Below are 24,192 nucleotides of genomic sequence, written 5' to 3'. Positions count from 1 at the left end.
AGTCACTGGTTTGCTACTTAACTCAGTGTGCCTTCAGCTGTTGCAAAACTACAACTCTCAGCAGTCACCGACAGCCAATAGGCATGCTGGGAGTTGTAGTTATGCAACCAGCAGATGCACCACTACAACTCCCAGCATGCACTTTAGCTGATTGTGCAAGCTGGGAGTTGTAGTTATACAACAGCTGAAGGTACACTTTTCCATAGAAAAAATGTGCCTCCAGCTGTTGCAAAACTATAAGTCCCAGCATGCCCATAAGGGAATGCTGGGAGTTGTGGTGGTCTGCCTCCTGCTGTTGCATAACTACAGCTCCCAGCATGCCCTTTTTGCATGCTGGGAGCTGTTGCTAAGCAACAGCAGGAGGCAGTCACTCACCTCCAACTGCTGCTGCTCCACGCCGCCGCGCAGGTCAGTCCCTCGCCGCCGTCGTCGCTCCTGGGGCCCTGATCCCAACAGGGACGCAGGGGACCGGGGTCACCAGCACCCAGGGTCTTCTTCCCGCACCCGCTCACGTCCTCCAGAAGAAGGGCGGAGCGGGTTGCGGGTGCCACCTCACCCCTGCTGGCTATGGCTGTTCGGGGCCGTCTCTGACGGCCCCGATCGGCCAGTAGTTCCGGGTCACTGGAGACCCGATTGACCCGGAATCCGCCGCAAATCGCTGGACTGAATTGTCCAGCGATCTGCGGCCATCGCCGACATGGGGGGTCATCATGACCCCCCTGGGCGATATGCCCCGATGCCTGCTGAACGATTTCAGCAGGCATCGGGCACCGGCTCCGCTCCAGATGGCTGCGGGGGGGCGGTAAAGCACATGACGTTCTCATACATCATGTGTCCTTAAGGACTCGGAAATGGAGACGTAGGAGAACGTCATGTGTCCTTAAGGGGTTAAATACAGCTGTCGGGTTTTCAGGAAAATGTTGGGAACACGTCCCTAACTATGCAAGCCACGCCACTTTAGTCGGGTTAAAAAAATACTCTGTGTAATTCGAAAACCGTTGGGTCTTTACCAGTAAAATGTGTCGCACAAAGTGTCGCAGAGGACGTGCAACACATATTGTGTTGCATACCCAATAAAAAGAGTTGGGATCATGTTAGTAAATCAGGGCCTATATGTTGCTCCGTTTTAAAGACCCGTTATAATGTCCTGTTAAGAAAACCCTTAAAAATGGCCATTTAACGTCCGTTACAAAATCCCATTCAAGTCTATGGGATTTTTTGGTTATCGGTTATCACCCGTTATAGCCTGTTATGAATAATGTACGTTATTTGTGACGGGAGAATTTGTGCATGTAATGTTATTTCTCCCTTCACAAATAATGTCCGTTATTCATAAAAAGCTATAACGGGTGATAAAAAATAATCAAAAAATCCCATAGACTTGAATGGGATTTTGTAACGGCTGTTTTTAAGGGTTTTCTTAACGGACATTATAACGGGTCTTTAAAACGGAGCAACATATAGTGTGAAAGGAGCCTAAGAGTGCTAGCACAATACTGGGTGAATAGGTTGTAAATTATAAATTTACCCTTAGGTCTTTTAGAACAACTTCAAGATAAACAACATAGCCTATATCTATGTACTACAGACCCAAAATGTCAACAGTGACCTCTCCTTGACTACTTCAGCATCCAGTTCCTCTGGAGCCGCCTTTGCACATCCTGAGCACTTCAGACATGTCTAATGTGATGTTTGGAGATTAATTACACCTGCCCGGCATCTCCACAAATGGGAAGAGTCCAATCTATTGATTTTTCTGTACTCTGCAGAAAGGGAAAGTCAGAACATTAAAAAGGAGGAAGAATGTACTTTTTTTTTACCAAGACCATTTCCTTCCAAAGCTGTGAAGATGAACAGGTACTTAGCTAATTTACAACATAAACTGTGTATAGAAATTGACTGACTTAAAAAATACAAATATACATACCGTAGGGTAATGTCCCTATATAATTTATATGTTATATTAATATTTATTATTCGAGGGGAATTCATCAAACCATTTCATTTAGAATGTTTAAATTTCATTACCATGAAGTGTTCTTATTTAGAGCACTTTGTGCAGTGGTCACTGATTTATCAAATGTGACTTTTTTTTTTTTCAAATGTTGTAGAAATGTCGCAGGGCAGGTCAACTCTGCCCTATAGAACTAAATGTGACAATTGTATTAAGGTCTGTACAACATACCATTGTCTGCAACATTTAACAAGACTAAAGTAGAACACTTTTGTGGTGATTTATCAAAGTCTGTGCTATATTTGGAGCATGTCCCCCACTTTCTCCGCGACATTTGCGGAATAATAACAGCACCAGAGTACAATGTGTCATGAAAAACTATCTTAGAATCACTTAGATAATTGAAAGCATCACAAATTTATTAGCACTTAAAGTGACCAGCTCAGATAAAAAAAAATGAGCCTTAATCCGTAAAGGGGTACTCCGCCCCTAGACATCTAATCCCCTATCCAAAGGCTTTGGATAAGGGATATGATGTCTGATCGCGAGGGTCCCGCCGCTGGGGACCCCTGCGATCTCTCTCTCAACGAACACCGGCTGCGGCGCCGGAGGCCCCGTGAAGTTCGCTCTGTGCACTGGATGACTGGAGTGCCGCAGCAGAGATCGCGGGGGGTCCCAGCGGCGGAACCCCCGCGATCTAGGGGCAGAGTATCCCTTTAAGGCCAAAGTAGGTTGCGTCATTAAGGTGTTGAACCCCTTAAGGACGAAGCCCATTTGGGCCTTAAGGATGCAGACAATTTTATTTTTACGTTTTCCTTTTTTTCCTCCTCGCCTTCAAAAAATCATAACTCTTTTATATTTTCATCCACAGACTAGTATGTGGGCTTGTTTTTTGCGTGACCAGTTGTCCGTTGTAATGCCATCACTCACTTTACCATAAAATGTATGGCGCAACCAAAAAAATACTATTTGTGTGGGGAAATTAAAAAGAAAACCGCAATTTTGCAAATTTTGGAAGGTTTCGTTTTCACGCCGTACAATTTACGGTAAAAATGACATGTTTTCTTTATTCTTTGGGTCAATACGATTAAAATGATACCCATGATAACATACTTTTCTATTACTGTTGCGCTTAAAAAACTAAAAATCGCAAACTGTTTTAACCAAATTAGTACGTTTAAAATCCCCCTATTTTGAAGACCTATAACTTTTTCATTTTTCCGTATAAGCGGCGCTATGAGGGCTCATTTTTTGATTTCTACTTTTTATTGGTACCATATTTGCTTATATAAAACTTTTAATACTTTTTTTATTATTTTTTGGGGGGAATAAAATGTTTTAAAAAAAGCAACACACAGCCGGGACCCTGCAATTTAACCCTTACAGCCGCAGTCCGAAGTGACGGTGGGCTGTAAGTGTTTTGACAGAGGGAGGGAGCTCCCTCTGTCTTCTCTGCAGCACCCCACAGCGCAATCGCGGGGTGTTGTGTGTAATCCCCGGTGGGCGGGGACCTGCCGCACTGCTGGGACCGTAGAAAACTTTGGTCCCGGGAGTTTAACCATTAAAGCCGAACTGTAAGGAGTTTTGACAGAGGGAAGGGGCTCCCTCTGTCTCTCTCCTGTAGCACCCCACAACGATCGCGGGGTGCTGCTGGATACCTGGGCAGCCAGGGGTCTTTACAAGGACATAGAAGCACATAAAAAAAAATCTAAATTTTGAACATTTCAAGCTAAATTGTTGGGCTTCTAATTAATTTAAAATGTTAATTAAAAATAAAAGAAATGCTTTTCAAAGTAAAGTAGACATCTTTAAGTATATGTTTCATAAACTATTTGTTCAGAAAGTATAAATGTTTGCAACCTATTAGTGTTAAAATAGCAAAAAATCTAAATGTTTTCAACATTTCATGATTTTTTGCATTGTAAAAAAAAAATAACTACAAATGATATCGGCTTACTTTTACTATGTACATGAAGGACAACTTGTGACAATTTGTGTCAGAATTATCGTGATTGGCAAAATGTTACCAGAGTTATTCTCTAATAAAGTCAGACATCCCCGATTTAGAAAAAACAGGCCTGGTCTTTCAGGGGAGTATGGGTTTACTTGTGTTGGTCCTTAACCCCTTAAGGACTCAGGGTTTTTCCGTTTTTGCACTTTCGTTTTTTCCTCCTTACCTTTTAAAAATCATAACCCTTTAAATTTTCCACCTAAAAATCCATATTATGGCTTATTTTTTGCGTCGCCAATTCTACTTTGCAGTGACATTAGTCATTTTACCCAAAAATGCACGGCGAAACGGGAAAAAAAATCATTGTGCGACAAAATCGAAGAAAAAACGCCATTTTGTAACTTTTGGGGGCTTCCGTTTCTACGCAGTGCATATTTCGGTAAAAATTACGCCTTATCATTATTCTGTAGGTCCATACGGTTAAAATGATACCCTACTTATATAGGTTTGATTTTGTCGCACTCCTGGAAAAAATCATACCTACATGCAGGAAAATTTATACGTTTAAAAATGTCATCTTCTGACCCCTATAACTTTTTTACTTTTTCACGTACAGGGCGGTATGAGGACTCATTTTTTGCGGCGTGATCTGAAGTTTTTATTGGTAGGATTTTTGTTTTGATCGGACTTTTTGATCACTTTTTATTCATTTTTTAATGGTATAAAAAGTGACCAAAATACGCTTTTTTGGACTTTGGAATTTTTTTGTGCGCACGCCATTGACCGTGCGGTTTAATTAATTATATATTTTTATAGTTCAGACATTTACGCATGCGGCGATACCACATATGTTTATTTTAATTTTTTTTTACACTGTTTTATTTTTTTTATGGGAAAAGGGGGGTGATTCAAACTTTTATTAGGGAAGGGGTTAAATGACATTTATTAACACTTTTTTTTTACTTTTTTTTTGCAGTGTTATAGCTCCCATAGGGACCTATAACACTGCACACACTGATCTTTTATACAGATCACAGGCGTGTATTAACACGCCTGTGATCAGTGTTATCGGCGCTTGACTGCTCCTGCCTGGATCTCAGGCACGGAGCAGTCATTCGTCGATCGGACACCGAGGAGGCAGGTAAGGGCCCTCCCGGTGTCCGGTCAGATGTTCGGGATGCCACGATTTCACCGCGGCGGTCCCGAACAGCCCGACTGAGCAGCCGGGTCACTTTCACTTTCGCTTTAGAAGCGGCGGTCAGTTTTGACCGCCACTTCTAAAGGGGTTAATACCACACATCGCCGCGATCGGTGATGTGTGGTATTAGCCGCGGGTCCCGGCCGTTGATGACCGAATTCTTATGTAATTTTCACTCCAATATTTATTTTTAACAGCATACAAAATGACTGTTGTCTCAGATTTTTCCCAGGTTACAATGCGGCCGAGACCTGACTCATTAGTCAGCTGATCAAAGGGAGCCTGTCTGCTTCAATGGGTGGAGCGATCGCTTGGTGGGAAAGAGATCAATCTGCAACTAATGCAACAACTGTAGGCACCCTGACTGAAAACCACAGGTCTGCCGCTCATTTATGTTTCAATGGGTGAGGTGGCTGATGTGTGGGAGGGAGGGAAATGGAATTGTGGGATTTGTAGTCAAAAAAAGAAAAGTCAAACAGGAAATACTAGTTCACAAAAAGCTAGCCACAGTGTACTGGTAATCTCACAACATAGCCATTTAGTCCCAAGAAAAGTGCAGATCCTTCCTAAGCATGTCCATTACTGTCTGCCAGGTACGTACTAAAATCACCTTATGCTGGATAACCCCTTTAAAGGGCTAAAAATTTTATTTACACATTGCGGGGAAAAAATCTGCAGAAAATTCATGCAGAAACTGATCTTCGGTGTGGATTTTAAATCTACAGTATATCTATGAATTCTACAGCTATACAGTTTACTTATTGCAGGCTTTCACCTATTGACCTCAACGGAAAAGGCAAAATCTACAATAAATCTGCACTTCTGGATTTTGCTCTGGAAATACAGGTAAACACAAAGCTTTCCTTCAATGTTCTACACAACAGTCTGCAGTGGAAAATCCCCAACAAATCCGCACTATTTGGTACAAATGTATCGCTGCAGCTTCTGTGGCTGAAATACGGTATATTTTTTTATTATGAAAACTATACAGCATTTCCACTACATTTGACCGTACCTGGAATGTCACAAAACCCCATGAAGCTCGTGCTGTCATTTTATGGCAATACCCCACTTTTAGCTACATAAAAGGGAAAACGGTCATTTATACCTGGTCTAAAGAAAGCAACTTTCTGTAGTATATTTCATCTGGTCTCTGATTCAATAATACCATATGGCAAAATAAGGAACATGGTTTGAAGAGTTATTGAAAAAATGTGCATACTTTTTTGACTGATAGGTTTTCTAAAATAACTTAATCCACATATACATCTGGGAAAATGAGGTCCTGCAGCACAGTCTGTCGGCACCATATGTTTGAAGAGATTATCTCCCCTTGCCAGTCTGTCTTTCTCCCGCAAACTGGCTGACGGCTGACATACAGTACAGAATATACTGGTTTCCCATTAAAAAGAGTCAAGTTATCAAAAGATAGATACGAAAAGGTAAGTACCCTACTGTCTGCAGACTACTTCTACTGCTACTAACATTGCACGCTACCAACAAAGCTTATTACTTTATTAAAATGTACAAAAATAGATTTCGCTGCAGAAATTGAATCTGCTTAGTTCCAGCCTGGTATCATTTGATGTACTTATTAATAGAAACATAGCCGCACATTATAATTGACTTTCTATTAATATTTCATTAAGGGACATGACACTCCAAAGCACATAGGAAATTAAAAGGACAATGACAACAGGGTAGACAAGTAGTTTTTCTTAAAGGGGTACTCCACTGCCTTAGCAGGCTGCGGGGGTTGTGACCTCACAGTCACGCCCCTCAATGTAAGTCTATGGGAGGGGGCGTGGCTCCCGCCACGCCCCCTCCCATAGACTTACATTAAGGGGGTGTGATGTCACGACCACCACATCCCGCATTCATAACAAAATGTTCCGAATGCTGGGGCGGTGGAGTACCCCTTTAATGCATTCCAGCATGTACATTTTGATACAGTTACAGACCTTCTGAGCTGGTTCTGTATTTATCTTGGTCAATCTCCGTGTGAAGTGTTTCTTGTTAGAATTGCGATTTGCCTTTATCGTTCTGACATTCTGAAAAAAATAAAATAAGTAAAATAAATCTTTTTATAGTTTTATATACAAGTGAATCAGTATGAACACCTAAAATTTGAAATTCGGAAAAAGCCTGAAGGAAAACACTACTTTATTTTATATTATGTTGCCAAGTTATTACCCTATTCATAACAGATATATTCACATAGTAGTTTTTTTGCTCTGCGCAGTGGCATTCCTGACCAATGGCTATGTAGGTAACTGTAGCATGGACTCATGGACTCATTTGCACCCAAGCAGGGAAAATTGTGAAAGGGTCACACTGTTAAACAAATGCTACAGACCGTTCATTTTCCAAATGGGTAGGGGTCCAACTGACTAAAGATCTCGCAATAATTTCTAGGATTAGAAAACCCCCCCTTCAAGCTACAATAACACAGTAGGTAAAGAAGCCCCAAAACACATACTGATATGGTTTGGTACAGGCGTGGGAGAGGCTACCATATAAACATTAAACAGAGGCTGCGACACAAGAGCTTTTTCATAACATATCTGTTAAACCATAAGCTATAATGGAATCTATTTCATGATCACCTTTTTATAGGACACTATGGATACAGCATAGTCTACTATGTTTTTTCACGCTTCATTTTCTTCAGTAGACTGATATATACTGACCAGATCAATGCCAAAAGGGTGCTCTTTTGGCTTGGGCAGACTAATGGATATCTATGGAGATGCACAGCACACTTAAAGGGGTAATCCGGTGCTCAACGTGTTTTTCCATTTTTGACTTACCCTATTTGTTTTGTTTCATTTCTATTCTTGTTGTTTAGCCTACTCTATTTCCGTTCTTTGTTGTCTTTTATCCCCCACTTTGTTTTCCTATCTTTGCTTCTATTTCCTGTTTCTTGCTGTGCTGAAAACTACAAATCCCAGCATGCCACATGCCTTGCTGGTTTGGGGTGGCTCCTTTTTTTTTTTTTTTTTTTTGCTTGTTCTGCGCTTTACCCACCCTACTATTTTTCCGGATCGGCCCCCTTATACACAGCACACTAATATAAATCAGACCTGGTTGGGATACACTGGCATACACAAAAAAGGGACTACAACTCCCAGCATGTGTCATTCAGGAGTCTTCAGTCTGTGGTATAACCCCAGCATGCTGCCTCTGTAGTCTCCTGGGGGTTGTAGTTCACCACACCTCTATAGGGCATACACCAGTGTTTACCCAACCAGGGTGCCTCCAGGGTACTACAACTCCCAGCATGTGTCATTCAGGAGTCCCCCCCTTCACACATAGATATCATCCCCAGTATGAGACTTATTCCCCAGCCCCTGCAGTCTATACATCCCCAGCCCTGCACTTTGTCATCCTCCCATTCAGTGAACACAAAGCTCAGGGAGGAGATGAGGAGGAGTGTACATCCTCTCTCTTATCTTCTCTGTCTTCTTTCTCCCGTGCAGACCTGCATCCTCTGAAGACAGAGCAGGGGGAGGGGAGATGAGGAGCCCTGTACATCCTCTCTCCCCCTGCTCTGGTTTCTTTCTCTCATGTAGAACTGCGACCTCCGGGAGGGGGAGATGAGGGGGCCGGGGCTTATTTATCTCATGCAGAACTGCGTCCTCCGGGAGGGGAGATGGGGGGGGGGGGGGCATGGCTTATTTCTCTCATGCAGACCTGCGTCCTCTGGGAGGGGGAGATGAGGGGGGCGTGGCTTATTTCTCTCATACAGACTTGCGTTCTCCGGGCTCTGACTTTGCACCCCCCAGCTCTAACTTCGGAAACCTTACATATTCATAAGCTGGGCGTGAAAGAAGCCGCCTAGTCACGGAAACAAAAAATAGAGAAAAAAAAAATCCCTGACGCGTTGTCCACAGCCTAATCCTAACTTGGACGACAGTAAGAGATCCAACGCCAAACTACAGAACTTCCTGGCCCACAAACAGGTAAGAAAAAAAAGACACATGCTACACAAACATATAACACATGTCAAATGCAAAAAACATGAAGATTAAAAGAAGATGAAATATAGCCAAAAATCTTAACCACCGGAGTACCCCTTTAATGAAGGGGAATACACATGGCTAAAGGTAGCCATACACTTGAAACAGTTACCTCTCCCAATCCCACCATATGCATTATTGCTTGTCCCTCCTCCATTTACAACACATAAACACTTGGCCACAGCTTATCTTTCTTGAAAACAAAAAGGAAGGCTCCAATCCATGTATAGATGGTTGGTCAATCACTCTGAAAATAGCGGATTAAGCCAAAATATATCGACTAAAGATAGGTGTCAGGATGACACATCTGCATTGGTTCTATTCAGCTGACAGTAAATACTAATATATTATAAAAAAGAAACATTTCTTCCTAATTGCTTAAAATAAGTCATAATTCTAAACCCTATACCACACTAACACATAGATCCCTGAAAAGAACATTGAGGGACATTTATCAATGTTTGCTTATGTATTCTTTTTTTTAGTAATTTTTTCCTTACTTTTTTTTTGCTTATGTGTGACGTATTTATCAACTGGTTTCAGCCTGTTGATCATTTTCTTTCACGTAAGCAATTTTTCCTTTTTTACTTTGGTAGTAGCTTTTTCTGCTCCATGTTTGAGCTGGAGTAAATTTAGTCAATTTTTAACGCTGTTGCTACTTTTTTTTGCGCAGTTGCGACTGTCGCAGTTAATAAATACCTGACTACCCGTAGTCCATTTTAAAATTATTACTACATAGTAAATTTTAGGAAAACTTGCTTTTCTCGCTTTCCAGTCAAAATGTCGCACGAAAAATCGAGTAGTCGCAGTTGCGACAATTTTGCGACAATTATAGTAAAGAAAACCTGACTAAACCCGTTGATAAATGTCCATAATAGTGAAGTTATTCTGCTATTGCTTTCTCATGTTCCTCACTTAGTTGCCTTCGTAAAATTCTGCATTTAAATAATTAAGGAAATATCATATTCTGTTTAACAAATGCTGAAATGAAGTATACATAGGAAATATCAAGCTCATACATATTTCATCAGTCTCTTAACAATCACACATTTGTTAGCTTTTTCTTTCTTTTCTTTTTTCTTTTATTAACGTCTGTAGCGTGCCCAGGAATTTCCCATTTAAAATATCGCAAAGCAAGTTGCTGGCGTCAGCTATCTGCGAAGAAGAAGTACCAACAAGTGAGATATAAGCAGCGTAGTGCTGGCAATAAGAGCGGACTGTAATGAAAGAAACTGCAAAGTGGGTATGGGTATGTGCTGCTATCTATTATGGTAGAAGCAGTAATGGTTTATCCCTATTAGGTACATAACAAAATAAAATTGTTCACCCATATATGCTACAAATAACTAAAAGCTACAAGTATCTACAAGAAGTATCTATAAGAAAATAAAGCACAGGGCACATTCACGTGTTGGATTTTTAGTGCTTGTATTGCTGCAGCAGTTTACTTGTCCACATCCAATAGCCGAGAATCTCTATTTTATTTGCCTTTTGGGTGTCACAGTAATTTACAGCAGCAATGTAAGATAACATCGCAGTTCAGATTTTAACAACTTCATTCACACAAATTGCAAAGAAAAAGAAATGTTTCAGTTCTTTCAAAGCATCTGGTTTTCTTAAAGGGGTACTCCAGTGGAAACCATTTTTTTTTTTATCAACTGGTGCCAGAAAGTTAAACAGATTTGTAAATTACTTCTATTAAAAATCTTTATCCTGTCAGTACTTCTTAGCGGCTGTTTAATACAGAGAAAGTTCTCTTGTTTTTGGATTCCCTTTTTTTTCTGACCACAGTGCGCTCTGCTGACACCTCTGTCTGTATCAGGAACTGTCCAGAGCAGGAGAGGATTGTTATGGGGATTTGCTCCTGTTCTGGACAGTTCCTGATTTGGACAGAGGTGTCAGCAGAGAGCACCGTGGACAGAAAAAAAAAAGAAATCCAAAAAGAAAAGAACTTTCTCTGTAGTATATAGCAGCTAATAAGTACTGGAAGGATACATTTTTTTTAATAGAAGTCATTTACAAATCTGTTTAACTTTCTGGCACCAGTTGATTAAAAAAAAAAAATTCACCGGAGTACCCCTTTAAGGTTCTGCTGTACTGAGAGCCTTATGTCCATTCATAAGTATACGGTACTGTGGTTTGTCATAGTTTAGAGACATGCTAATTCTCATATAGCTGTAAATTGGGCTAAACATGGTAAAAACACATGTGGCCTTAGACAGGCCTATATATGTCTCTAACGCAAAAATAAATAAAAAAAAGTTGGATTCACACAAGGCAAATTTTATTGCAAAACATCTACAGCTGTTCCATTCATCTAAGAGGAGTTTACAGAAATCCATATCCATATGTAACTCATTAAGAATAGAACTGAAATGTGTGAACCAACACTAACATAAATGCTTAAAGAAGTACTCAAGTGAAAAACATTTTTTATTTTTTATTTTTCAAATCAACTGTTGCCAGAAAGTTAAACAGATTTGCAAATTACTTATATAAAAAAATCTTGATCCTTCCAGTACTTATAAGCTGCTGTATACTACAGAGGAAGTTGAGTAGTTATTTTCTGTCTGACCACAGTGGGCTCAATACATCACACTGACGCTCAGCTGATCGTTGGCCAAGGCGGGATATTGCTGTGGCTAGTCATTAGCTGAGCTGCAGTGTGATGTATCGACCACCGGGAACCAGGAAGAGGACCGCAGCAGAGGACCTAAGCAGCGTTACCGGGGCACTGAGGGGAAGGTGGCAGCCTGGGGATTTTGTGCAAAAAAAAAAAGGTCTGCATCAGAGTACCCCTTTAATGTTATCTTTTTATACACCATCAGACAAATAGTAACCCCAAAAAAGCAGGCTTAGAAACATAGAAGACAGACAGTCGGCAAAAAAAAGACCACCTGATCCATCTAGTTTGCCCTTTTAATATTTCCTTCCTTTTTACCTGGACCTTATTTAATCCTTTAACATATCTAAAGGTTTCAATCATGTCAATCAGCTAGCCTATAATACAGTTCTTGCATGAATAAAGAAGACACATCTTGCTGGAAACTTGGTGAGTGCAACGTATTATTCTTTGTATATACAGTATAATACAGTTCTTGTACATGGAGCCTCTACTGTTGGTATCTTCCCCTGGATAAAATATTGTGATATAACAAGAGTGTGTCAGTCAGGTAAGCTGTTGTGACATCACAAGTAGGTTTCAGTCAGGTAAGCTGTTGTGGCATCACAAGTAGGTTTCAGTCAGGTAAGCTGTTGTGACATCACAAGTAGGTTTCATTCAGGTAAGCTGTTGTGACATCACAAGTAGGTTTCAGTCAGGTAAGCTGTTGTGACATCACAAGTAGGTTTCGGTCAGGTAAGCTGTTGTGACATCACAAGTAGGTTTCGGTCAGGTAAGCTGTTGTGACATCACAAGTAGGTTTCATTCAGGTAAGCTGTTGTGACATCACAAGTAGGTTTCAGTCAGGTAAGCTATTGTGACATCACAAGTAGGTTTCATTCAGGTAAGCTGTTGTGACATCACAAGTAGGTTTCGGTCAGGTAAGCTGTTGTGACATCACAAGTAGGTTTCAGTCAGGTAAGCTGTTGTGACATCACAAGTAGGTTTCAGTCAGGTAAGCTGTTGTGACATCACAAGTAGGTTTCAGTCAGGTAAGCTGTTGTGACATCACAAGTAGGTTTCGGTCAGGTAAGCTGTTGTGACATCACAAGTAGGTTTCGGTCAGGTAAGCTGTTGTGACATCACAAGTAGGTTTCATTCAGGTAAGCTGTTGTGACATCACAAGTAGGTTTCAGTCAGGTAAGCTGTTGTGACATCACAAGTAGGTTTCAGTCAGGTAAGCTGTTGTGACATCACAAGTAGGTTTCAGTCAGGTAAGCTGTTGTGACATCACAAGTAGGTTTCATTCAGGTAAGCTGTTGTGACATCACAAGTAGGTTTCGGTCAGGTAAGCTGTTGTGACATCACAAGTAGGTTTCAGTCAGGTAAGCTGTTGTGACATCACAAGTAGGTTTCAGTCAGGTAAGCTGTTGTGACATCACAAGTAGGTTTCAGTCAGGTAAGCTGTTGTGACATCACAAGTAGGTTTCGGTCAGGTAAGCTGTTGTGACATCACAAGTAGGTTTCGGTCAGGTAAGCTGTTGTGACATCACAAGTAGGTTTCGGTCAGGTAAGCTGTTGTGACATCACAAGTAGGTTTCATTCAGGTAAGCTGTTGTGACATCACAAGTAGGTTTCAGTCAGGTAAGCTGTTGTGACATCACAAGTAGGTTTCAGTCAGGTAAGCTGTTGTAACATCACAAGTAGGTTTCAGTCAGGTAAGCTGTTGTGACATCACAAGTAGGTTTCATTCAGGTAAGCTGTTGTGACATCACAAGTAGGTTTCAGTCAGGTAAGCTGTTGTGACATCACAAGTAGGTTTCATTCAGGTAAGCTGTTGTGACATCACAAGTAGGTTTCAGTCAGGTAAGCTGTTGTGACATCACAAGTAGGTTTCGGTCAGGTAAGCTGTTGTGACATCACAAGTAGGTTTCAGTCAGGTAAGCTGTTGTGACATCACAAGTAGGTTTCGGTCAGGTAAGCTGTTGTGACATCACAAGTAGGTTTCAGTCAGGTAAGCTGTTGTGACATCACAAGTAGGTTTCGGTCAGGTAAGCTGTTGTGACATCACAAGAAGGTTTCAGTCAGGTAAGCTGTTGTGACATCACAAGTAGGTTTCAGTCAGGTAAGCTGTTGTGACATCACAAGTAGGTTTCAGTCAGGTAAGCTGTTGTGACATCACAAGTAGGTTTCAGTCAGGTAAGCTGTTGTGACATCACAAGTAGGTTTCAGTCAGGTAAGCTGTTGTGACATCACAAGTAGGTTTCAGTCAGGTAAGCTGTTGTGACATCACAAGTAGGTTTCAGTCAGGTAAGCTGTTGTGACATCACAAGTAGGTTTCAGTCAGGTAAGCTGTTGTGACATCACAAGTAGGTTTCAGTCAGGTAAGCTGTTGTGACATCACAAGTAGGTTTCAGTCAGGTAAGCTGTTGTGACATCACAAGTAGGTTTCAGTCAGGTAAGCTGTTGTGACATCACAAGTAGGTTTCAGTCAGGTAAGTTGTTGTGACATCACAAGTAGGTTTCAGTCAGGTAAGCTGTTGTGACATCACAAGTAGGTTTCGGTCAGGTAAGCTGTTGTGACATCACAAGTAGGTTTCAGTCAGGTAAGCTGTTGTGACATCACAAGTAGGTTTCGGTCAGGTAAGCTGTTGTGACATCACAAGTAGGTTTCAGTCAGGTAAGCTGTTGTGACATCACAAGTAGGTTTCGGTCAGGTAAGCTGTTGTGACATCACAAGTAGGTTTCAGTCAGGTAAGCTGTTGTGACATCACAAGTAGGTTTCAGTCAGGTAAGCGACTGTAACATTACTGATGGGTTTCATTCAGGTAAGTTTATGTGAAATACAAGTAAGATGCACTTAGGTGAGCTGCTGTGACATGACAGATATACTTCCATAAGAGACCTGCTATAACACCACATCTAGTTCTACACAGAATAGCTCAGGGGTGGACCTACATATGAAAATCAGCACCTGGAAACCAAGGAGATGATATACCGTATTTTTCGCCGTATAAGACGGAAAAGTTGGTGCATCTTATACGGCAAATACACATTAAAACCTGTCCTATCGCGGCAGTCCCTGCGGCCATCAAAGGCCGGGACCCGCAGCTAATACAGGACATCACCGATCGCGGTGATGCCCTGTATTAACCCTTCAGACGCGCCGATCAAAGCTGACCGCCGCGTCTGAAGCGAAAGTGGCACTAACCCGGCTGCTCAGTCGGGCTGTTCGGGACCGCCGTGGTGAAATCGCGGCGTCCCGAACAGCTTACAGGACACTGGGAGGGACCTTACCTGCCTCCTCGGTGTCTGCTCCGTGCCAGGATCCCCTGCATGGCCGGCGCTCTCCTTCGTCATCATCACGACTTCGCGCACGCTGTCCCGTCATCCAATAGGAGCGGCGTGCGGAGCGGCGTGCGGAGCGGCGTGATGGTGGCGCTGGAGAGCGAGGATACCCGGCAGCAGAGACGTTCTGGAGTGACAGGGACACCCCGGGGATGCGGCGACAGCGATGGAGGGCGATATCCATGGCAGCGGTGACAGGTCCAGAGCGGCGGGGACACATGAGTATTACCTCCTCTAGTGGTCTTCAACCTGCGGACCTCCAGATGTTGCAAAACTACAACTCCTGGGGTGCCCGGACAGCAACGGCTGTCCGGGCTTGCTGGGAGTTGTAGTTTTGAAACATCTGGAGGTCCGCAGGTTGAAGGTTCAGAATCTTTTTTTTTCTAGATTTTCACCCTTTAAAATTGGGTGCGTCTTATTTGCCGGAGCGTCTTATAAGGCGAAAAATTACGGTACTATGGTTTAGGGATCGACCGATTATCGGTATGGCTGATATTATCGGCCGATAATCACGATTTTGGGCATTATCGGTATCGGCAATTATGTTGTCGATAATGCCCCCCGCACCGCCCCCACCGCGACCGCCAACCCCCCGACCCGCCGCACCGCCAACCGACCGCACCGCGTCGCACCCCCCACCATGATGCTGGGCGGTATACCGGTATGGATTTTTGCCCATACCGCTATACCGGTCGGGCCCCTCCCCCACCCTCCGAGTCAATAAAAAAATTAAACTTACCCGTAATGGGGGTGGTCCGGGCCATCCATCCTTCCTTCCTGTAGTGTCCGGGGGCGTTCCGGGTGAAGAGTGAACCGGTCCGGGCTGTCCTTCTTCTGCGGCGGTCATCTTCTCCACCTCGGGCAGGCTCCGGCCTAGTACGCTGCATAGACGCCGCTACGCCGTGACGTCAGGTGCGTCGCTGCGCACGGGCGTCACTGCGCAGCGGCGTCTATGCAGCGTACTAGGCCGGAGCCTGCCCGGAGTGGAGAAGATGACCGCCGGAGAAGAAGGACAGCCCGGACCGGTTCACCCTCCACCCGGAACGCCCCCGGACACTACAGGAACGATGGATGGATGGCCCGGACTACCCTGACAGGTAGGGGAGAGAAGCGGGTGGCGGCAGCGGTCTATGGCACCGCAAAAGCCACTGCAGATCATTGATTTAATTAATGATCTGCAGCGGTGTCGCAGGGGGTTAAATAGCCGATAACTTATACCGGAATATCGGTATAAGTTATCGGCTATCGGCCCTAACCTGCACCGATTATCGGTATCGGCCCTAAAAAAACTATATCGGTCGATCCCTACTATGGTTGCACAAGGGCACCCTGCTGTCACTGTCCTCCTCTGTGCCTCTAGCACTGTTAGCTTCAAAGGATTACTACATGATCTCTGGAAACTGCTTTTCTTGCTCCATTTTGTTGTTTTTGTTCAGAAAAATGGCCCTTGTATAGTAACTTAGCATAACCCTTCTCGAATTGGACAAGAATCAACAGATTGTCAGACCACCTAAATTATACTATATAAATGTGTTTCACTACAATCCATAAACTGTGGATCACAGGGATCACTAAAGGGGTAATTCAGCTAAAGCAAAACAGAGCTGTCCTCAGGTTGTGTTTAATATTACAACTTGGCTTCATTCACTACAATGGAACTGGGCTGCAATACCACACACAAACAGAGGAGAGGTGCGGTGCTGTTTTTGAAAGCAATCATCTATGTTTTTCTAATCCTGAATAACCCATTTAATCCCACATATAAATAGTTGCTGACCCATAGCCTATATATAAAATTTTTGGGATGGTCCCACACAATTCACCCAAACATTGATGGATCCTTGGTGCAAAACTAGAAAGGAAATATTTTGCTAAATTCCACAAGAATTTTGAAAATAAAAAGTTTTATATCAATTAACATAAAATTACCATAAAATCATTTAGCTCACAATTTATTTACCAAGTTAAATGGGCACTGTCAGATCCAAAAACTTTTCATACTGTTGATTAGTGTTGCTCGCGAATATTCGCAAAGCGAATTTTATTCGCGAATATCGCATATTCGCGAATATAGCACTATATATTCGTAATTACGAATATTCATTATTTTTTTTTTTTTTTCACAGTACACATCACAGTGATCATCCCCCTCTCTCATCTAGCTTGTTTGGTGTAAAGAAGGCTCTAATAGTACTGTGTGAAACTGGCGTGCGAATTTTCGCACATGCGAATATAAGCATATGCTAATTTTCACATATGCGAATTTTCGATTATGTTATTTTTTATGCAAATTTTCGCATACGCGATTTTTCGCGCATGCAAAAATAAAACGAGGATATTACGAATATGCGAATATTCGCGAATATATGACGAATATTCATCCATATATTCGCGAATATTCGCAAATTCGAATATGGCCTATGCTGCTCAACACTACTGTTGATACTGATAAAAATTAAAGACCCTTAGTAATATGGTTGTTTAGAGAAAAAAAAATGTATAAAGAAAATGGCTTCTGAAAATCCCTCCACTAGGGGTCTCCATACCTACTGGGACACTAACCAGTCCTGCATCAGCTTGTCCATGAGTCATGGACAAGACTCGTGAGCCGACACACCAATCACCTTCCACCACCAAAAGGGAGGGACACGCCCCCTTCCCCAGAGAGGATTTCTAACACTGTGAGCTAATGAAAAGAGGGATTTTTTATAATAAGTATAGGTATTGGAGGATTAAAAAATAGATGTACATGGGCAGGATTAGGTACTGAGTAAAATATTATTATTATTATTTTTTTTTTGTGGGTTCTGACAGGTATGCTTTAAAGGACTACCCAAGTAAAAAAAATTAAATTTAAATAAACTTTTGTTGGCATTTTCCCTAAGGATGATAAGCAGTGATGCAGGATACAAGAGAAACCTTCTGATATTGCTGGACAATGTGGTATATTGTCAGGAGGACACAAATTATTGGAGCTTTCAGGAGCCGGTTTGATTTTTCTTTAGTTGGAAGATAATAAGAGCTTATATGAACATGAAAAGAAAAAAAATCTTAGGCGCCAGCTGCAAAATTCTAGGTACATTGGCCACCTGGCTCCTGGGATCTAGCCAGCCCTGGCATAGGTTGTCATTTGCTAGCCAAGCATCAACAGGGAGGGGAGGATAAAGTCTGTGAGTCCTGCTCCCTCCGTATGCCCTGCGGTTTGGCACTGTTTAGCAGCACTGTAGTCAGATTATGCCGAAATGCGGTGAAGTGCTATTGGAAGAATGTTAATGAAACACAGTGTTTGCTTTTTTTAATATGATGTAATGTGGTGCAGTATAAGCATATCATAATCATACAAAGTGCACAGCTAAAGGGTTAAATTGAATCCGGCTGGGCAGATGGCTCAGCTGACATGTATAATTGCCATTAGCTAACAAAATGGGAGGGGAGTTATAAAGCTATCTGTCTGAATTATTTATTCTAATAGAGTGATCTGATCTCCTCCAAAGAAAATCCTAGGAGGAATAGCCAAATGTTAGCTGAAAATCTGCATTTCCAGACACCTAATTGTTTTAATGCTGAGCTCCAGTTTATGTTGATAGTTTGGCCACTGTCGTTGGATCCATTAAATTATAATGATAATATGACCTTATCTATGACAATATAACTGTAGTGTAATGGGCACACTTGGTTCTCATTTTGAGATTGAAATTATAACTAATTTTTGGAAACAGACTGTTATATTGCTTGTTATTTTATGTGAAATTGAGATTTAGAGAAGTAAAAAGAATGGCAATGACTGTCCGCTTTAGTACTTTTTACAACATTATAACTTTGAAGCCTTTACAGGATAGCTGTAGGACCAGACAAGGCATGGTGAAGAGGAGTGTCTCATCCCTTTATTTAGCTGACTGGCGTAGGTCTCAGAGTTGAACCCGTATCAATTAAACATTGATGGCCCATTCCAATGACATGGGCATCACAGTCCTCTATAATCATATTCATAAAATCCTGTTGTAAAAATACAAGTATAGCTCTGTCCACTATGTTTTCACACTTGGTATGTTCCTTGGGAAACCTTGCTACACACCAAATGTGTCCAAAGGTCAGTGTATGTCAAAAGAGTGTCCTACACTTGATGAGATTTCCAGTCAGCCAGCAAAGTGTATATTTCCTAGCCCTATAGCTAGGTATACCTACACCTAGACCAAATGTCTTATAACTAGATCTACAATCAAGTCGCTGTTCCTGCATGTTTTCCAGTCCACGCTAAGAGGATATTTCTCTACAAAATTCCTGTCTCCAAGAGGGAGAACTTTGTCTTTGCAAGAACAAAAAATGCTAAAAAATGGCCTAACACTAATTTCTTTGTCAGCCTGCAGTCGATCAGTGCTGCCTGTCTGCCATGTCAGGAAGACTTCCCTGGATGTGCCTTTCCATGTGTCTTGTCAAAAGCCACCATTATTTGAGTATTTTTAAGTCTATAGTTTGCACCTTGCACTACAGTGAACCAACCGGTGAAGATCCTCTATATTAGTTTTAGTAACTTTGGACTGAGAACTTAAAGGGTTACTCCGCCCCTAGACATCTTATCCCCTATCCAAAGGATAGGGGATAAGATGTCTGATTGGGGGGGGGGGCTGCGGCTGGGAACCCTCGCAATCTCTCTGCGCACCAGAGGCCACACCCCTTGTGACATCACGTCATGCCCCTTCAAAGTGGCCGCGACATTAGGAGCCTCCGTTGCCATATCGCTAGTCATCAGGCACGGAGCCTCCGTGCATCGGATGACTGGGATGCTGCAGCAGAGATCGCAGGGGGACTCAGCGGCAGGACCCCCGTGATCAGACATCTTATCCCCTATCCTTTGGATTGGGGATAAGATGTCTAGGGGCGTAGTACCCCTTTAAGAACCATCTGTATACATCTGCATTCCCATCACATGTACATTTGTGATGACGCACCTAAAGATTGCTAAATTCAGTAAAACTGCAAAAGCACTAAACAAAGGTACAGTGACCAAATTATCTACCGACTCTAAAGCTGTAACCTGTCAAGCTGTAGTTGCTTCCAAGCAACTGTATTTGTTGCTTTCAAGCAACTGTATTACAGTGGCATTGCACAAGGAGTTCAGTAAAGTTTACAAGTTGTTTCCTGGAATTCTAGTGTTCCGGAGATCTCATTCCTGCATTTTGTACAGTTGCAATATTAATTGGTTCCAGGACAACCATTGTATGTTGAGACCATAACTCTATGTAAATCTGGTAATTGGTTCTGAAGCCCAAAATGTCATCCAAAAATAGGAAAAAGTGAGGATTAAACAAAAATAAGTAGATAACTAATATCGCTAAAGCAAATCCTTACATATAAAAGTAAGAAAGAGCTGCTGTAAATCACTGTCTATGTAGAGGACAGGAGCTTCTTCAGGGTCCTGTACAGTACACACAATGGCCCTGATTTACTAAGAGTGGAGTGTTTATTCTGGAGTGATTTCAATATCACTCATCTTTTTTTTTTTAGGCTTATTTACTATTCTGTCGCACATGTCGGTTATTTTTCTGTCGTACGTTTTTTTGTGTCGCATTAGTGAATTGTGTCGCACAAACTCCGACCTAAAGAAATTAGTTGTGTGAGTCAAAATGGTTTAGACTTGTTTGTTTAAAAATGTTTTCATGAATCAAAAGTATTCATGTGTTATAATTTTTCAAACATTACAACAATTATCCTTGTTTATCAACTTAGGTGTTAAATTGATTTAAACCTAATATTGCAAATGTGTTAAAAGAAAAAAAATATACAAACATTAACTATCACAAAAGCATTCAATATTTTATTCATAAAAGTGTTGAACTGTACAAAATGTTTTCAGGTTATAAAACAAGTTACTTTCATAAAAAACACAATGGTAAACAGTCCCTTGTTAGAAATCACTCAATCTTTGGAATTTCACTCGGCCTCTTGGCTGTCGGTTATTGTGTGAGGAAAACTCACACTTTATCTAGAGTGATTTTGGAAGTACTCCGAGTATTTTTTGTCGGTAAAACGCCCATTTTTGTATAAAACACGCCCATTTCAGAGTGAAAAAAAAACACTCCGAATGCTTTCTAAAGTGTCGGTTGTGCGACTAAAATTTGGTCGCATAAATAGTCGCACAGACGTTGCGACAAAAATTTTGGCGCAATAACCGAGAAAAAGAGTCGGTCGGAATTTAGTAAATGAGGGCCAATGTCCTTAAAAAGTAAAATGGGTCCACCCTTACTTGGTGTCCAAAGGAGCAGCTAACTGTGGCATAGATCTAGAGAAGTACAGAACATGTAATACCTCCCTATACTGTAGGGGGCGCTACCAGACAGGAATACAGTGCATGCAGTTTAGGAATACAGGGGTTTTACCAGTGAATGCCCATTCTGATCAGTCAGATCTTCCAGCCAGTGACAAGTTTCACAGATCTGGACTGTCTGTAGCATTGTATGTTGAGTCTGTTTCCAAGTTACAATGGTCCAGAAAAGACCATTGTATGTTGAACCTGTTGTATGTTGAGGCCATTGTAACTTGAGGGATCACTGTATATGGAAACCGCTTCAATGACAAAAGGTACTGAGTCACAGAGGAACACTGGGTTAGTATACCACCAGTACAGTAAGGACTACTACAACCAAAGTAACCTCAGTACCTCCCTAGTGGCTACCACATATTTAATTTTCAAATGAGTGGAATTTCAGGAGCATGAATCGTAGAGCATGCATGGTAATTTAAGGCCTAGGCACCTCTCTGCAGGCCTACCTACTGACTTCTATGGGATGGCTACAGGACATGTGCCATAGCCATGCAACTGTCACAAAGAGCTGCAGAAAGCTGTGCTCTGTCAATAAAACAGGTTGGCATTCTGTACTGGTCGCAGGTCACGAGCCACACTGGAATCCTCAAAAGCAGAAAGTATCAGCACTTTCATGTAGTTTTCTTCATTTACTTTGTTTTAGCATCACCACAGCGAGATGTAATGCCTTTGAGAACAGCCCTCATATCTGCTCAGCAACTAGGAGTGTTCTGCAGCATACACATTGCTGAAGTAAACATTGTGCTTGTTAGCGAACTGTTCTCTTCAAAAGTATATAAGCTTCAGATCACTCCTAGCTGCTGAACAGTTATCAGGGCTGCACTTCATCGAAGACACTGACATTTCTAAATGTACAGGAAACTTCTGATACGACCAATGAAGTATTGGGAGCACAAAATTTCAGGCAAGTGGTGTGATGACAATACCAGAACATCAATTGCCTAATATGTAAATCAATAGAATGTGTCTCACTACAATCTATGCAGTGGAACCAAGTTTGAGCCTAAGAGGCAGTTAAAATACGAGATGGGTATACACCTTCAAGTTTGCAAGAAATTGGCCCTGATATACTATTGTAAACCCAACCAGCTTTTGTTGGGTTGTGCGTCAAAATGTGTCAAAGTGCACCAAAAATTGTGCCTGCACTAAACTTACAAACCAAAAAGGAGTCTTGGCCGGTTGGAAAAGAGGTGTGACAGGTCGGAAAAAGGGCATGTTCTCACCATCGGACCTTTTTTATATTGAATTTACAGAAAATCTTGTGAATAAATGACTGGAAATTCCCACCACGAAAAAGCTGGTCAGGACTTTCCCTACCTGTGAATCCCCATAGTAAACCTGCAAATCTGAAATAACATTCCACAATTGTAAAAACCCAATGCTCTTCGTAAATCAGGACCACTGTGGCTACTTGAAGCAGCTTTGCACACTTACTAAAATCATCACTAAATTACGGTAAGTAATACGAAGATAAAAAGCATAACATATGGATTGATAGACGCATGTCTTTTTTTTAACCATACTATGTAATATCCTTTCCATTCCACGAGTCTTTACTGACTACTAATGGGCATTATTTTTATGAAATGCGAGTGAATAAAAAATACATTTCCATTCAAGATTACGTAAATGTATTGTAATGCTATGGCATTATAGAGGAAGCTTGGCCTCACAGAATATTCCATTCCATGCCAAATACTTCTGTTAAACAGTGTCATAAAAAATCATACAGACTGTTTAAGGATCTTAAATGGTAAGGACATGGGTCCCTGTACTTGCTGCATGGTGTCTTATACTAAATATAAGCATATGGTACCATAAATAGCTATTCTTTCTATAACAGCTCAGTACAGATGCTACAAAGCTGCAATGCAGCAAAACTTAGCTTCTTCCTAGCTATAGGGTGTATAGTAGTTGCCATTGCACTAGGGCCCTGAGAGGTCCCCAAAATTAGACAAATAGTGCTATTAATATGCATTCATGTATGGTATATCATGTTTTGGAAAACATCACAAATAAAATAAAACACTATTAACAAAAAAAGAACATAAAATTGAAGTCTGTTGAAGTCTGGCATATATAGTTAACAAAGAAAATAGTTGTGTATGTAATGTGTATTCACCATTGATCAATATCTTCATTTGAGGTGACAGAGACTGAACAGCTTGATCCTTACCCATCAGCAGCTAAAATCAATACGCAGTGAATGGGTTCTGACTGCACAACTAAGTCAGACTACTCATATTCTCTCCAACACTGACACAGTGGGATGGAAAGAATTCAGGAGAAATTGCTTACAAAGCATAAATGTCCATTAAACATACCGTATTTATCGGCGTATAACACGCACTTTTTAGGCTAAAAATTTTAGCCTAAAGTCTATGTGCGTGTTATACGCCGATAAGCCACTGCAGTTCAATGATTTAAAGCGGGCGCTTTAAATCAATGAACTGCAGCGGATTTGCAGGTGCAGAGACAGCCAGCGCTGCCGGCTTCTCTGCCCCTGCCTGCCCTGGGGTCTAGAGCCCTGCTGCCGGCCCTTCTCTCCCCCTGGCTATCAGTGCCGCTGCCCGTTCTCTTCCCCTGACTATTGGTGCCGGCGCCGATAGCCAGGGGGAGAGAAGCGGCGCCGGCAATGGGGCAGCGGCGCCGACAGACAGGGGGAGAGAAGGGGCAGCGGCACCCATTGCCGGCGCCGCTGCCCCGTTGCCTCCCCCCATCCCCGGTTGGATAATTACCTGTTGCCGGGGTCGGGTCCGCGCTGCTTCAGGCCTCCGGTTTGCTTCCCCTGCGTCGTT

The 24,192-nt window shown here is 42.0% G+C and overlaps 1 protein-coding gene across 4 annotated transcripts in view; it reads right to left on the bottom strand.

Annotated features, from left to right (window-relative positions):
- The window catches only part of SRRM3 (serine/arginine repetitive matrix 3), a 462,774-nt gene that overhangs the window by 373,191 nt on the left and 65,391 nt on the right, over nt 1-24,192 (bottom strand). For 3 of the 4 annotated variants that reach the window (XM_056556785.1, XM_056556783.1, XM_056556782.1), the window contains exon 2: nt 7,065-7,154. The gene's annotated coding sequence lies outside the window, so the exon portion shown is untranslated. Of the gene's footprint in view, nt 1-1,590; nt 1,764-7,064; nt 7,155-24,192 lie in introns of all 4 variants that reach the window. The other variant, XM_056556784.1, reaches the window with a different exon arrangement.

The sequence above is a fragment of the Hyla sarda genome, chromosome 2, assembly GCF_029499605.1.
Source record: "Hyla sarda isolate aHylSar1 chromosome 2, aHylSar1.hap1, whole genome shotgun sequence".
Lineage (NCBI taxonomy): Eukaryota > Metazoa > Chordata > Amphibia > Anura > Hylidae > Hyla > Hyla sarda.
This window is presented reverse-complemented; position numbering and strand designations above follow the sequence as displayed.